The sequence below is a fragment of the Bombina bombina genome, chromosome 1 (genome assembly GCF_027579735.1).
Source record: "Bombina bombina isolate aBomBom1 chromosome 1, aBomBom1.pri, whole genome shotgun sequence".
Lineage (NCBI taxonomy): Eukaryota > Metazoa > Chordata > Amphibia > Anura > Bombinatoridae > Bombina > Bombina bombina.
This window is the reverse complement of record NC_069499.1, coordinates 1,194,491,318-1,194,508,490: the sequence shown is the minus strand read 5'-3', so window position 1 is coordinate 1,194,508,490 and position 17,173 is coordinate 1,194,491,318. Positions and strand designations below refer to the sequence as shown.

Sequence of the window (17,173 nt, the reverse complement as noted above, 5' to 3'; positions counted from 1 at the left end):
TGTGTAACATAATTTTGAAGGTAATGATCAACATATTGGGAAAGGTTGGAGGATATTGATTCTATACCAGATATAATGGGGCGTCCAGGGGGTTTGGTGAGATGTTTATGAATTTTTGGCAAAAAATAAAATGTTGGGTTTTTTGGAAAATTAACCTTAAGAAAATTGTATTCTGAATCTGTAATCACTCCTGATATTTTTGCCTTATCTAATAGCAAATTAAGTTTCTTCTTTTGAGTTTCTATTGGATTGTTTTTAAGACTAGTATACGTCGTGTTGTCATGTAGAAGCCTAATTGATGCCAACCCAGGCATAGGTGCTCTAATTCTCATTTTTTTACTAGGTAACTGATATTTTCAAAGGGTTAATAACCAGTGGGCCACTGATTTCACTATTAATATATACAGGGTAGATCCCACTCCATGACATGAATTTGTTTTTAGCCTGGCCCAATGGTGTTTTGGGCACAGAAATTGATGCCAACCCTGGCATAGGTGCTGTACTTCTCATTTTTTAATAAGTAGCTAATATTTTCAAAGGGTTAATGACCATTGAGCCACTGATTTCACTATGAATATATACAGGGTAGATCCCCCTCGATGACATGCAATTATTTTTAGCCTGGCCCAATGGTGTTTTGGGCACAGAAATTGATGCCAACCCTGGCATAGGTGCTGAAATTCTCATTTTTGAATGCTTAACTGATATTTTCAAAGAGTTAATAACCATTGGGCCACTGATTTCACTATGAATATATACAGGGTAGATCCTCCTCCATGACATGCAATGGTTTTTCGCCTGGCCCAATTGTGTTTTGGGCACAATAATTGATGCCAACCCTGGCATAGGTGCTATAATTCAAAGTTTTGAATATGTAACTGATATTTTCAAAGGGTTAATAACCATTGGGTCACTGATTTGACTATGAAGATATTCAGGGTAGATCCTTCTCCATGACATGCATTTATTTTTAGCCTGGCCCAATGGTGTTTTGGGCACAGAAATTGATGCCAAGAGAGATGTCACACACACAATGTGAAGAGCCTAGGTGCATAGTTACTTTAAAATTGCTTCTATTGTGTGAAAAATCTCATACAGAGTCCATGGGGTCGATTTAACAAAGTCTGGTGGACATGATACGTTGTCAATCAACCCGATCGTATGAGATCGGTTGATTGCTGTACACCGCTCAGAGGCGACGTACCAGTTAAGGAGCAGCGGTCCTGTGCGGTTTGTGCGGAAACAGCTACATTGAGGCCGATTGACCGTTTGGTTAATCGGTCCCCATATCTGAGCAGCCACATCTCTTAAAAGGACCCCTAACTGGAAAAAGGAGTGTCTATCATTTCAGATGAGGGCTTTTATGTCCCTCTAGGATGAAGGTTATTAAAATAAAAAATGTTGATCAACGGAATCAACAGCTAAAACAGACAAGGCATCAGTTGTCCTCCTATGATATGGATAATCACAATGAGAAATAATAAACACTTCCCCCAAATGACTACCATTGAGTTAGCTATGAAACTCTAGGAAGGCTACTATACAGCTCAGAGCTCTAGAGTAAAACACCATTGGGCCAGGCTAAAAACAACTGCATGTCATGGAGAGGTATCTACCCTGTGTATATTCATAGTGAAATCAGTGGCCCAATGGTTATCAACCCTTTGAAAATATCAATTACTAATTAAAAAATGGTAATTACAGCACCTATGCCAGTGTTTTATGTTCCCAAAACTCCATTGGGCCAGGCTAAAAACAGATGCATGTTTTGGAAAGGGATCTACCCTACATATATTAACAGTAAAATCAGTGGCCCAATGGTCATTAACCCTTTGAAAATATGAGTTACTTATTTAACAATGGTAATTACAGCACGTATGCCAGTGTTGGCATACATTTCTGTGCCCAAAACTCTATTGGACCAGGCAAAATAAAATAATCATCTCATGGAGAGGGATCTACCATGTGTATATTCATAGTGAAATCGGTGGCCCAATGGTTATTAACCCTTTAAAAATATCAATTACTTATTAAAAAATGGGAATTACAGCATCTATTTTACTAATACAACCAAGGACAGTTGCAAAAAAAGAATACACATATAGCACTCTAGTCCCTAATTAGTTATTGTGAATAGTTTTTTTATGTATACCACTCCATATTCATAATAACTAATTGGGGACTAGAGTACTATGTGTATTCTTTTTTGCAACTGTCTTTGGTTGTATTAGTAAATTGTTTATTAAATACACAGCACCTATGGGTTATTAGTACTGTTTATAAGGCCTATTGCACACTATTACAAGCCTGTCCCGACCTATTATATATCAGTAGTGCCATCACTTTGTTTATTTTCTAAATTACAGCATCTATGCCAGGATTGGCATTCATTTATGTGCCCAAAACACAATTGGGCCAGGCTAAACATAATTGCATGTCATGGAGAGGTGTCTACCCTGTGTATATTTATAGTGAAATCAGTGGTCCAATGGTTATTAACCCTTTGGAAATATCTGTTACTTATTCAAAAATGAGAATTAGAGCCTATGCCAGGGTTGGCATCAATTTCTGTGCCCAAAACATTATTGGCCAGGCTAAAAACAATTGCATGTCATGGAGGGTGATCTACCCTGTATATATTCATAGTTAAATCAGTGGCCCAATGGTTATTAACCCTTTGAAACTATCTGTTACTTATTAAAAAATGGTAATTACAGCACCAATGCCAGTGTTGGCATCAATTTCTGTGCCCAAAACACCATTGGGCCAGGCTAAAAACAATTGCATGTCATGGAGGGGGGTCTACCCTGTATATATTCATAGTGAAATCAGTGGCCCATGGGTATTAACCCTTTGAAAATATCTGTTATTAAAAAATGGTAATTACAGCACCAATGCCAGTGTTGGCATCAATTTATGTGCCCAAAACTCCATTCAATTTGCTGGCATCAGGGAGCCGCTATTACAATCAGGGAGACTCCCTGAACTTCAGGGAGAGTTGGGATGTCTGGATTCCACTTATGTTAGGGTGACCAGATGTCCCTGATTTCCGGGGACAGTCCCCGAATTGAGGTGACTGTCCCCGGACAAATTATATCCTCGGAAATGTCCCCGGAAGACAGATAGTCTGTACCGCTCCTGTTACAAAACATTTTCACATCTTCAGCACGTTCAGCTGGCCAGGGGCGGAGCTACTACTAGCGGTGCAGAAGTTGCTATATTCAGTGCAATCGGCAGCACATGCACTGTGTGACTGTATTTTGTTCAGCAAGCACAAGCATTAACAAACTGTGTAGCATAGGTGGAAGCTCTGTAAGTAACACTATCCTACCATAGGTTTTTTAGTTGCACCTTAGCCCCGCCCACCTCTTCTTGCAGCACGCTAAACATGTATTCAGTCTGTAATCCTGTACCATCAGCATGCATGTCCAGGGAGAGGAGGTGAGAGGAGCTGGCATTTTGATCCTTGACATTTGTGTGCTCTCCCTCTGTGCTCTTGCCACACTCAGCTCAGGGATTTTTTCCTGCAATAAGGCTCTAATTGAGCAGAGTTTAGGTGAGGGATAGGGCACACAGACAGCAAGAGACACTAGAAGAACCTGGAGCCAGGTTATGTTTTATAATTTCTCCCTGGGTCCTTTTACATCTGCTACTAGCTGGTGAACCCTGCTGCTTCCTGAGCTGTCTGTCACAGTAACAGACATCCCAACTCTCCCTGAAGTTCAGGGAGTCTCCCTGATTGTAATAGCGGCTCCCTGATGCCAGCAAATGGAATGCAATCTCCCTGAAACTCCAAGTACCATGATCCAATTTGGCCCAAATCCAGAATAGTATTTCTTTAAGGATGACTTTAGTTGTTGGGACGTTATAGGACCCTCAAAGCATCAGTATCCAAAAAGCACCCACTGATTTTAATATAAATAAAACACAAATACTACCTTATTTACTGCACGTAATTAAACTTTGTATTCTAAAATATTTAAGCATTCAACAAGCGTACGATCACTGGAAAATCGGTTTGTTGTATGTGGTTGTGCAATAAAGCTACTTTTTTAAATGTGACTTTAGTGGGAAGCTACTTAAATGATAAATCTCTATCTTATTTAGGGTTTCAAGGTGTCCAATATATAACTGGGGGGGGGGGGGAGGGGTGGTGGCGGCACAGTAGCGGGAGAAGCCACCTCCCTGAAATGGGTTTTTGCAGGTTGGGATGTCTGCAGTATGCAGCCAGTGAGATAAACACTGCAAGTCCTCATTGCCTGACTGTCAAGCCTCTATCACTATTTGCTTAATTATTTGGAAGATATTTTTAATTGCTGTATTTCATTTTAAAAATATGGTCAGCTTAACCTGTGTATGTAACTACACATTTTAAGAATCATATTATTATTTAAATAAAACCTATATTTTTATTTTAAAGTCAATTTAAAGGTGTCTGACAAAAAAAAATTGAATAAGAAACCAACTTCCATGAATAAGAAACAGCTTGAATAAGAAACCAACTTCCTTGTCATGTCGTCCGTTTCCTATATTGTCAGCCTTCCCTTCAACGCTAAGCTTTGTAATGACGTAATAAGGCAAATGTGTGATAGGATTAGGAACGCATTAATCATATATTCTTCATTGCCATAAACTTATTATAATTAGGAGCAAAAATGATATCGCATACCGCGTTCTATTGTGTAATATTGACCTATATCGAGCAGATATAAACACGACACGAATAGTCTACTAGAGAAAATAGCATTAAAATCCACGGCAGCCTAAAATAAACATATGCATTATGCATATGCAGCACTATTAGCAAACAAAGACCCAGCTCTTTTCTCGCGAGTGTTCAGAACTTCAGAAATAAATGTGATTTCTTGGATGACGTAAGCTTGGGTAGGCGTGGTTAATTTTGTCAGTTTGGTGTGAGAGGTCGATGACGTGTCAATAAAAGACGTGTGATCCTGTAAGCCTCTCGGGGCGTTGATACTGACGTTTTACAAGCCGGCACATTCAAACGCCGGTGTCTGGAACAAAACCGAACAGAAGCGAAGACAACGCAAGGTGAGAAGGCGGTGCTGGGTTTCGAGCACGTGACCAGGTGAAAGGAGGGAAGTAATAGTCACGTGCCTCATCCTGTCAAGTGTCAACCGCAATGGGGGTTTTGAGTTTTATGGTACATGAGTTCTATGTTTGGCGGAGACATCAATTTCATAGAACAGTAATTTCTAAAGAAACCGTATCTGCACAGTGTTTATGTAGAGTTCTGCTAATGAAAAGTTGTCGCATCAGAAATAGTTTAAACAATATTTGTAAGATTCTAGTCATACTTAAAGGGGCAATAAAGATTCAGAATAATGTTAAATAATTCTGCACACATTGCAGAATTATATTACATTATTTAAGCGGTAACTTCAAAAATTAAAAGTATTTCCCAGTTTTGCAGTGTAACGTTGGTCTCCGCTCCAGGATCTACTGAGTGGGTCTTGGATTTTCACAGCACTTTGCAGGCTTGCTGGCTAGTCTCAGCACACCCGGTCCCGCTATTGGAATAAATGTAGCTCGCTCCCGCTCTGGTCTAGTAGCGTGAGCGAGCTACATTTAAGGCTGTGACACACTGCAAGCGATGCAGCGCGAGGCGATGCAGCTGCTTCGCACCGCATCGCATCGCTTCTAAAGTTCAATTATTTCATCTCGGAGCGCTCAGCTACGCGACCTGACGCAGCAGAGTGCTCAGAGATGAAAAGGCAGAACACACTGAGCGCGCACAGCCGCATATACACGCTGCGCACCGCTCCGCTTGCAGTGTGTCACAGCCTTTATTCCAATAGCTCGACTGGGCGTGCTGTGACTAGCCTGCAAAGCGCTTTGGATATCCAAGACCCGCTCAGTAGATCCTGGAGCGGAGTACAACGTTACACTGCAAAATTAGGAAATATTTTTAATTTTCGAAGTTACCGCTTAAATAATGTTATATAATTCTGCACTGTGTGCAGAATTATATAACATTATTCTGAACCTTTACTGTCCCTTTAAAATGGCAGGCTAGTAAATTATTTGGAAGCAAATCTATTTTTATTGGGCAGACTTGCTGGGCCTATGTTTTTCATATGCTATGAAAATCTGTTATTATTTATCTTTTACATGTGTATGCATGCAGAGGTCTAAAGTATCCTGCACCCTGCTCGGCACTCCTAAAACGAGACCCTAGCAACAAACCCTATGCATTATCCGATTGGTCGTGCATCCGGTGACCTCACACAGACACGGACCAATCAGATCATGCATTAACGCCCAAGGGCAGATACGCTCCAGAGAGTTCTGTTCTAATCAGAGCTTTGTGCTCCGCATCCACCTCTGTAATCTAACTATGGGTCCCACCCCCCACGACTTGCTTTTAAAGGTTTTCGGACAGAATGCGTGTGCGACGAATAATAATCTGACAGACAAATGTCCTTCAGATAACAGTCCGGTCTGTCCGAGAACCTTTAAAAGCACATGTGGGGGGTGGGACCCATGGTTAGGTTCCCGCGCCTGAAGCTCTGATTAGAACAGAACTCTCTGGGGCGTATCTGCCTTCCGGCGTTAATGCATTATCTGATTGGCCCCTGTCTCAGTGAGGTCACCGGATGGCTGCACATCAAATCGGATAATGCATAGGATTTGTTGCTAGTGTCTAGTCTCCTAAATGGGTATGCCTACTGTGCCGAACACTCATCATATTACAGATAATTTGTGGCTGAACCCAAAAGATCTGTCATAGAGAGCAAGCATAACTAATATTTGAGGGCTATTTTTGAACATTATATTAAAAAGTATGTGACTCTTCTTCGAATACAGAACCATTCATAGCTAGATAAACAGCTCCCAAGCTAAAATTTGCCTTTCTAATTTTTTTTTGAGGGAACTTGCAGTACTGGTGAGATGTCTTCAATAATCTCGCCAGAACTGAGAGCTTTAGATAAGGAATGGCCATCTGGCGGACAGAGGGTTACATGCGGCCCCTGGCACTAGTTTTTGCAGTCTAGTCATAGTTTCTGTGACCCTAGGAATAAGCAAAACTGAAAATGTGTGCTTTGGATTGATCACAACTCAAACCTTCTGGAGGGTGCACAGCAAACTGAAGATACCCTGTAACCTTACCTAAATATGTCCATGTGCCACTGGACAGATTTAGGTAAGGTTGCAAGGTATCTTAAATATATTTAGGCTAAAAAAATGCCTTTCTAAAATTATTTGAGGACTGTTGAAACTTCTTAATCTTGCCAGACCAGAGAGCCTTAGAGAGTCGGAACCTTTGTGCAGAGCTAACTCAGACCTTTATCCATTTGAGGTTGATAATTTATCATAAAACTGAGTAATTGTTATGGGTGTCTGAGGGAGCAAATTTCCCTTTTGCTTTTCATATCTAAGCATAAATCTGCAGACATTCATTGTAATTATTAAATCTATTATTTACTATCTGTTCCTAACTGGCTAAGACTTAGGTTATGTGCTTTATTGGTTTGAGTACTCAAGGAGAAATACAATATATCAATAAATAAGGTGTTATTATTAGTTTATGTTACAGTGGCTCATGCAAGGGGTAACACCAGCATTTGGTAGCATATAGCTGGTTAATTTCACAGATTAAATTGTGCAATTCATCCAGCAGCGATACTCACAGGTCAGAGCTTCAAGGAGTCACTACAAAACTCCCCAACAATAGTAGAACAAAGTGAAATGAAGCTCTCCAACATGCCAAAGTTTCAATACTTTATTTGAGAGAGTGCAGAGTCAAACAGCCACAACGTTTCGGGGAGCCATGCCCCTTAATCATGTGGTGACCACATGATTAAGGGGCATGGCTCCCCGAAACGTCGTGGCTGTTTGACTCTGCACTCTCTTAAATAAAGTATTGAAACTTTGGCATGTTGGAGAGCTTCATTTCACTTTGTTCTAATTTCACAGATTAAACAGCATTATTGTATGTATTCAATATGCTTGTCTTTGTTTCCTATTTGCCACATTAGATTTTGTTAAAGTTGTATACTGTTAAGAGTTTAGCAAAATTAACCCCTTCACTATCGGGAATTTCAGAGAAAAACTTGCCCAAAATACAAAATAATTTTGAGCATTTTTTCTATCACTCCATTTTAACAGAAATTAGAGCCTTGTTTTTTTTATTTACCTATCAAATCTCTCTCTCTTCTCTTCTTCTTCTTTTTTTCTGCAGTGTAGGATCCACCCTTACCCTCCCACCTCCATGATCCCTCCCAAACAGCTCTCTAACCCTCCCCTTCCTAATGGAGTCCACTATCTTAGGTACCCAGTTTATACTTTTTTTCTTAAATGTATTATTTTTCTTTGTTTTACTGTAGTGTAGGGGTCACCCCTCCTCCTCACAATAATTATGTAAGGCCGCCCCACCCTGATTCCCCATTTTTCTGTAATGTAGCTTCCGCTCCCTTCCAAACTTTTTTTTTGTAGGTAGGGTGCCGCCCCTCCCACCCACTCCCTCCACCACTGTGCCAAAAACCCGCCTCCATACATCATGAACCTCCTACTGGCACAAACAGATGATTATTATAGACAGTGACACAGACGTGTCACTGTCTGTAACGATCTTTCAATCTGCCTTCATATGGTAAAGGAGCACTGATTGTGCTCTGTTACCATATGAAGGAAGATGCCTTGAGCAGCTGTCACTTGACAACCAAGACTCAATAGGCTGCCTTAAGGTTGGATATATTTATACAGCATGCTGTACAATGGGCTATGTACTGCATGACTTGTGTTTGTGTATTTATATATATATATTTAAATATATATATGTGTGTGTATATACAAAACACGGGTGGGGTCAGCACTCTCAGGCCAAACCGGGTAAACATCTTATGACCCTGTAACATGTACAGCCCTGGGTGCAAAACAGCACTCTCAGGAAGCTGCACTGTTACCAGAGTCACAGGCAGGTAACCCCAGACAGGCCTGGGTGCAAGGCCCAAACAGGGAAAATTACAAAAAAATAATACATTAATATAGCACACAGAGAAAGTCCAGCACTCACTCACAAGCTCTCAACTAAGTTAAAAAGCAACAATGGAAGAGTTAGTTATCGCATCTGGCTAAATGGGAAAAGCCCAGGTACCTCGTCAAGGTCTCTTCCAAAAACCTGGGTCCCTAAACAGCCACACAATGCAGGCTCACAATCAAACAACTGTGAAAAACCCTCCATTTTTTTCACAGTTGTTTGATTGTGAGCCTGCATTGTGTGGCTGTTTAGGGACCCAGGTTTTTGGAAGAGACCTTGACGAGGTACCTGGGCTTTTCCCATTTGGCCAGATGCGGTAACTAACTCTTCCATTGCTGCTTTTTATCTTAGTTGAGAGCTTGTTAGTGCAGTGAGTGCTGGACTTTCTCTGTGTGCTATATGTGTGTATATATATATGTGTGTATATATATATATATGTGTGTGTATATATATATATATATATATATATATATATATTTATACAGTCGTATGCAACAGTTTAGGCACCCCTGACAATTTCCATGATTTTCATTTATAAATAGTTGGGTGTTTGGATCAGCAATTTCATTTTGATCTATCAAATAACTGAAGGACACAGTAATATTTCAGTAGTGAAATGAGGTTTATTGGAGTAACAGAAAATGTGCAATATGCATCAAAACAAAATTAGACAGGTGCATAAATTTGGGCACCCCAACAGAAATATTGCATCAATATTTAGTAGAGCCTCCTTTTTGCAGAGATAACAGCCTCTAGACGCTTCCTATAGCCTGTAATGAGTGTCTGGATTCTGGATGAAGGTATTTTTGACCAATCCTCCTTGCAAAACATCTCCATTTCAGTTAGGTTTAATGGTTGCCGAGCATGGACATCCCGCTTCAAATCACCCCACAGATTTTCAGTGATAATCAGGTCTGGGGACTGGGATGGCCATTCCAGAACATTGTACTTGTTCCTCTGCATAAATGCCAGAGTAGATTTTGAGCAGTGTTTTGGGTCTTGTCTTGTTGAAATATCCAGTTCCGTCATAACTTCAACTTTGTGACTGATTCCTCAACATTATTCTCAAGTATCTGCTGATATTGAGTGGAATCCATGCGACCCTCAACTTTAACAAGATTCCCAGTACCGGCACTGGCCACACAGCCCCACAGCATGATGGAACATCCAGCAAATTTTACTGTGGCTAGCAAGTGTTTGTCTTGGAATGCTGTGTTCTTTTGCCACCATGTATAACGCCCCTTGTTATGACCAAATAACTCAATCTTTGTTTCATCAGTCCACAGTACCTTCTTCCAAAATGAAGCTGGCTTGTCCAAATGTGCATTTGCATACCTCAAGCGACTCTGTTTGTGGCGTGTGTGCAGAAAAGGCTTCTTCCGCATTACTCTCCCATATGCTGAATTGTTGAACGATGCACAGTGACACCATCTGCAGCAAGATGATGTTGTAGGTCTTTGGAGTTGGTCTGTGGGCTGTTTTGGACCATTCTCACTATCCTTTGCCTCTCCGATATTTTACTTCTGGTCTTAACAAGATCTGTGCCTGTGGTCTTCCATTTCCTCACTATGTTCCTCACAGTGGACACTGACAGCTTAAATCTCAGCAATAGCTTTTTGTAGCCTTCACCTAAACCATAATGTTTAACCCCTTAATGACCGCAGCACTTTTCCATTTTCTGTCCGTTTGGGACCAAGGCTATTTTTACATTTCTGCTGTGTTTGTGTTTAGCTGTAATTTTCCTCTTACTCATTTACTGTACCCACACATATTATATACAGTTTTTCTCGCCATTAAATGGACTTTCTAAAGATACCATTATTTTCATCATATCTTATAATTTACTATAAATTTTTTTATAAAATATGAGGAAAAAATTGAAAAAAACACACTTTTTCTAACTTTGACCCTCAAAATCTCCTACACTTCAACAACTACCAAAAAACTCCCATGCTAAATAGTTTCTAAATTTTGTCCTGAGTTTAGAAATACTCAATGTTTACATGTTCTTTGCTTTTTTTGCAAGTTATAGGGCAATAAGTACAAGTAGCACTTTGCTATTTCCAAAAAATTTTTTAAAAAAATAGCGATAGTTACATTGGAACACTGATATCTGTCAGGAATCCCTGATTAACCCTTCACATATATATATTTTTTTAAAACATGGGGTATTTTGACTCTTTCCATGCAACTATTTTACCACCAATCTATGCCAAAGTTTGAAAAAAAAAAAAAAAAGTGGTGATTTTTTGACAAAATAGCAATTCAAGAATACATTTACTGAGAACGTTAAGGGTTACTGCCAAATAACACCCCAATATGTCTTCAGCAGCATCTCCTGAGTACAGTGATACCACCCATGTATAGGTCTGTTGGGTTCTCTGGGGGCTAAAAGGCCTTATTTTTAGGGGGCGCATTCCAGTTTTTTAATTTGGAATTTTCACATCTGTCGTCATGCACCCATGTCCTATTTGGGACATTTCTGAAGCTGGCCAATGTAAATTACCCCCATCAAACCATATATTTTTGAAAAGTAGACACCCTAGGGTATTTCAAATGCTGGTATTTTAACACTTTCCATGCACTAATTCAACCACTAGTCTTTGTCAAACTTTTAGGTAGTCATTTTTTTGCATTATTTTTCACACACATTGTACTTTAGGCATATATTCTCAGTCCCTGTTATGTGTTACTGCCAAAAAAAACCTCAATATGTATTCAACAACATCTCCTGACTACAGTGATACCACCCATGTATAGGTGTGTCGGGTTCTCTGGGGGCTAAAAGGCCTTAATTTTAGGGGGCGCATTCCAGTTTTTCAACTTGGAATTTTCACATCTGTCATCATGCACCCATGTCCTATTTGGGACATTTCTGAAGCCGGCCAATGTAAATTACCCCCATCAAACCATATATTTTTGAAAAGTAGACACCCTAGGGTATTTCAAATGCTGGTATTTTAACACTTTCCATGCACTAATTCAACCACTAGTCTTTGTCAAACTTTTAGGTAGTCATTTTTTTGCATTATTTTTCACACACATTGTACTTTAGGCATATATTCTCAGTCCCTGTTATGTGTTACTGCCAAAAAAAAACCTCAATATGTATTCAACAACATCTCCTGAGTACAGTGATACCACCCATGTATAGGTGTGTCGGGTTCTCTGGGGGCTAAAAGGCCTTAATTTTAGGGGGCGCATTCCAGTTTTTCAACTTGGAATTTTCACATCTGTCATCATGCACCCATGTCCTATTTGGGACATTTATGAAGCCGGGCAATGTAAATTACCCCCATCAAACCATATATTTTTGAAAAGTAGACACCCTAGGGTATTTCAAATGCTGGTATTTTAACACTTTCCATGCACTAATTCAACCACTAGTCTTTGTCAAACTTTTAGGTAGTCATTTTTTTGCATTATTTTTCACACACATTGTACTTTAGGCATATATTCTCAGTCCCTGTTATGTGTTACTGCCAAAAAAAAACTCAATATGTATTCAACAACATCTCCTGAGTACAGTGATACCACCCATGTATAGGTGTGTTGGGTTCTCTGGGGGCTAAAAGGCCTTATTTTTAGGGGGCGCATTCCAGTTTTTCAACTTGGAATTTTCATATCTGTCATCATGCACCCATGTCCTATTTGGGACATTTCTGAAGCCGGGCAATGTAAATTACCCCCATCAAACCATATATTTTTGAAAAGTAGACACCCTAGGGTATTTCAAATGCTGGTATTTTAACACTTTCCATGCACTATTTCAACCACTAGTCTTTGTCAAACTTTTGGGTAGTCATTTTTTTTGTGTTATTTTTCACACACGTTGTACTTTAGGCATATATTCTCAGTCCCTGTTATGTGTTACTGCCAAAAAAACCCTCAATATGTATTCAACAACATCTCCTGAGTACAGTGATACCACCCATGTATAGGTGTGTTGGGTTCTCTGGGGGCTAAAAGGCCTTATTTTTAGGGGGCGCATTCCAGTTTTTCAACTTGGAATTTTCACATCCCATGCACCCATGTCCTATGTAGGACATTTCTGAAGCCGGCCAATGTAATTTACCCCCATCAAACCATATATTTTTGAAAAGTAGACACCCTAGGGTATTTCAAATGCTGGTATTTTAACACTTTCCATGCACTAATTCTTTGTCAAACTATTAGGCAGTCATTTTTTGTGTGTTATTTTTCACACACATTGTACTTTAGACATGAATTCTCAGCTCCTGTTATGTGTTACTGCCAAAGAAGACCCCAATATGTGTTCACCAACATCTCCTGAGTACAGTGATACCACCTATGCATAAGTTTCTTGGCTTGTTCGGGGGGTGTAATGCCAAATGTCCAACATGCGTTTGTGATTTTTTTTTCACATTTAACATATTTTCTTTGCCTATTGTCTTTTTGGGGGTATTTTAACATACCCCAATTTATTTGTTTCCATGAATGTGCATATTTTTGAAATGTTGACACCCCAAGGTATTGTATATGGTGTGCTTTGATGCATTTGAAGTAACTGTTTTAGCTAAAAAAATTGGAGAAAGTGTATGGTGGCATTTTTTCAATTTTCATTTTTACACACACATTGCTTTTTGACTATGATTTAGGAGAGACTGTTGTAAGTTAGTGCAAAAAAATACTTCAGGTTGTTTTCTGCTAGGCACCCTGAGTACACCTATGCCCCCCATGCATAGGTTTGCCAGGATTTTGGGAAGGTTATGTTACAATTTTATGACTTGTGATTTTAGTTATTAAGTGAGAGTATTTCTTCTGATAGGCCTATCTTTAGTTTGGGGCCTATTGTAAACCCCACTTTTATTTATTGCCATGAATGTGCATATTTTTGAAATGTTGACACCCCAAGGTATTGTATATGGTGTGCTTTGATGGCTTTTTAGCCCAAAAAATTGGAGAAAGTGTATGGTGGCAATTTTTCAATTTTCATTTTTACACACACATTGCTTTTTGACTATGATTTAGGAGAGACTGTTGTAAGTTAGTGCAAAAAAAATACTACAGGTTGTTTTCTGCAAGGCACCTTGAGAACACCTATGTCCCCCATGCATAGGTTTGACAGGGGTTTTTAAATTCTGGCACATTGATGGGGGCCCATTGCTGCTTTGCCAAATATGTTTCAGGCTTTGCAGCACGGTACTGATGGGCATATAAATTAGTTTGGGCGACAATGTTCCCCAATACATCATCACCCAGAAACACCTCCAGAAACTGTTGGGGGCTAAAACCTGCCACATCTATATTTATGCCAGTATTTGCTGTGAAGGGTGGGATATCTGGCCTCTGGAGATGAGGAGTTACCCACTCTTCAGCGGCAATGGCAGCAACACGCCTCCTTCTAGCAGGGGGGCTGGCAGGGGGGCTAGCAGGGGGGCTGGCAGGGGGGCTAGCAGCCACAGATACATCACTATCAGTTGAGACTGCATCTAATGATGTATCTGAGCATATGGCAGGGTCAAAATTGGGGTCTGAGTCAGACATAGAGGCATCTGACTCTGACGCAAGGATGGCATATGCCTCCTCAGCACTATATGTTTTCTTTGACATTATTGTATCTGTCACAGAAAACCAAAATTAATTAATTAACTAAATGGCCTTTGGTTTTTTTTAAAAAAAGTACAGCTATGCTAATGCCAGTGATTTATAGCGATCACTGGCAAGCTAGGGGTTAAATACTCTTTAAATTAAATTAAATTAGCTAAATGGCTCTGAAAGGAGCCTTTGGGTTTTTAAAAAATTACAACAACAAAAATTAACCCCTAAAAAAATGCACAGACAGCAAAAAAGTACAGCTATGCTAATGCCAGTGATTTATAGCGATCACTGGCAAGCTAGGGGTTAAATACTCTTTAAATTAAATTAACTAAATGGCCTTTGGGTTTTTTTAAAAAAAAGTACAGCTATGCTAATGCCAGTGATTTATAGCGATCACTGGCAAGCTAGGGGTTAAATACTCTTTAAATTAAATTAAATTAGCTAAATGGCTCTGAAAGGAGCCTTTGGGTTTTTAAAAAATTACAACAACAAAAATTAACCCCTAAAAAAATGCACAGACAGCAAAAAAAGTACAGCTATGCTAATGCCAGTGATTTATAGCGATCACTGGCAAGCTAGGGGTTAAATACTCTTTAAATTAAATTAAATTAGCTAAATGGCTCTGAAAGGAGCCTTTGGGTTTTTAAAAAATTACAACAACAAAAATTAACCCCTAAAAAAATGCACAGACAGCAAAAAAGTACAGCTATGCTAATGCCAGTAATTTATAGAGATCACTGGCAAGCTAGGGGTTAAATACTATTTAAATTAAATTAAATTAGCTAAATGGCTCTGAAAGGAGCGTTTGGGTTTTTAAAAAATTACAACAACAAAAATTAACCCCTAAAAAATGCACAGACAGCAAAAAAGTACAGCTATGCTAATGCCAGTGATGTATAGCGATCACTGGCAAGCTAGGGGTTAAATAGTCTTTAAATTAAATTAGCTAAATGGCTCTGAAAGGAGCCTTTGGGTTTTTAAAAAAAAATACAACAACAAAAATTAACCCCTAAAAAAATGCACAAACAGCAAAAAAAAGTGCAGCTGTGCTACTGCCAGTGATTTATAGTGATCACTGGCAAGCTAGGGGTTAATCGCTCTGAAAAGAGCCTTTGGATTTTAAATTTTTTAACAAATAAAAGAAATAAATCTCTCTCTGCTAAAATACAGGTCTCTCTCTCTCTCCAACAAAATAGCAAGTGAGGAGAGGGAGGGAGATCCACACTGATCAGAGTCAATATTTACAAATATTGACCTGATCAGACAAATAGGAGATTTTATTATTATTTTTTTTTTTTTGTAAGAAGGCTCAGATTGGGTGACCCTAGCTTGCCCCTATGGTGAGACAGGCTAGGGACACCCCCAGAGGCCCCATGATGCACTGGGCATCGCCATTTTGGAAGCCTCATGGGGGAGGGGGGGGCTATATGTGGGGGCTTTTTTATTTTATATTTTATTTTTTTCCCCCATTTTTTATTTTATTTATACACTAAGTGCCTCGACCCACCGAGACACTTAGCACACTAGCAGAGCATCGGAAGCGTGTCCGATCGCTTCCGATGCTCTGCTGCACTGCCGGGCTCCACGTGGAGCAAAACCGGAAGTGATCACTCAAGGGGGAGTGATCAATCCGGTCCCGGCACTCCGTAACAGCACTGCAGGGATGCCTAGACATTGAGGCATCCCTGCAGTACTGTAATAGTGCCTGGAAGCGATCTTGATCGCTTCCAGCACTCACTTTAGCCGAGGACGTGCAGGGTACGTCGTCAGGCGTTAACTGCCTTTTTTTTCAGACGTACCCTGCACGTCCTCGGTCACTAAGGGGTTAACAATCTTTGTTTTCAGGTCATTTGAGAGTTGTTTTGAGGCCCCCATGTTGCCACTCTTCAGAGGAGAGTCAAAGAAAACAACAACTTGCAATTGGCCACCTTAAATACCTTTTCTCATGATTGTATGTACCTGTCTATGAAGTTCAAGGCTTAATGGGCTCACCAAACCAATTGTGTGTTCCAATTAATCAGTGCTAGGTAGTTACAGGTATTCAAATCAACAAAATGACAATGGTGCCCAAATTTATGCACCTGTCTAATTTCGTTTTGATGCATACTGCACATTTTCTGTTAATCCAATAAACCTCATATCACTACTGAAATATTACTGTGTCCTTCAGTTATTTGATAGATCAAAATGAAATTGCTGATCCATTCCAAACACCCAATTATTTATAAATGAAAATCATGGAAACTGTCAGGGATGCCTAAATTTTGCATACAACTGTGTGTATATATATATATATATATATATATATATATATATATATATATATATTATATATTTATTTATTTATATATATATATATATATATATATATCATATTTGTGCAAGGGGTTAAAGAGATGAATGTTTAAAGTAAGTTGAGCAGTTTACAGCCACAGGGGGGTAGTTATCAACGTGTCAACTTTCCTTCCTTCGCCGGCCCAATACGCCCACCTAAGGTCGCCTCACATTGCCGCCGCGGACCTGAAAAATTTCGCCTAAGTTATCAAATAAAGCTGTCAAAAAGCCGCGGGCGATGAGCAGCGGACTGTGATAGTTATCACTCATCCGATC

General features: G+C 39.6%; 1 protein-coding gene across 1 annotated transcript in view; it reads left to right on the top strand.

The window, feature by feature from the left end:
- Positions 1-4,880: 4,880 nt before the first annotated feature.
- The window catches only part of G6PC3 (glucose-6-phosphatase catalytic subunit 3), a 65,216-nt gene continuing 52,923 nt past the window's right edge, over positions 4,881-17,173 (top strand). The window contains exon 1 of the mRNA XM_053694416.1: positions 4,881-5,052. The gene's annotated coding sequence lies outside the window, so the exon portion shown is untranslated. The remainder of the gene's footprint in view (positions 5,053-17,173) is intronic.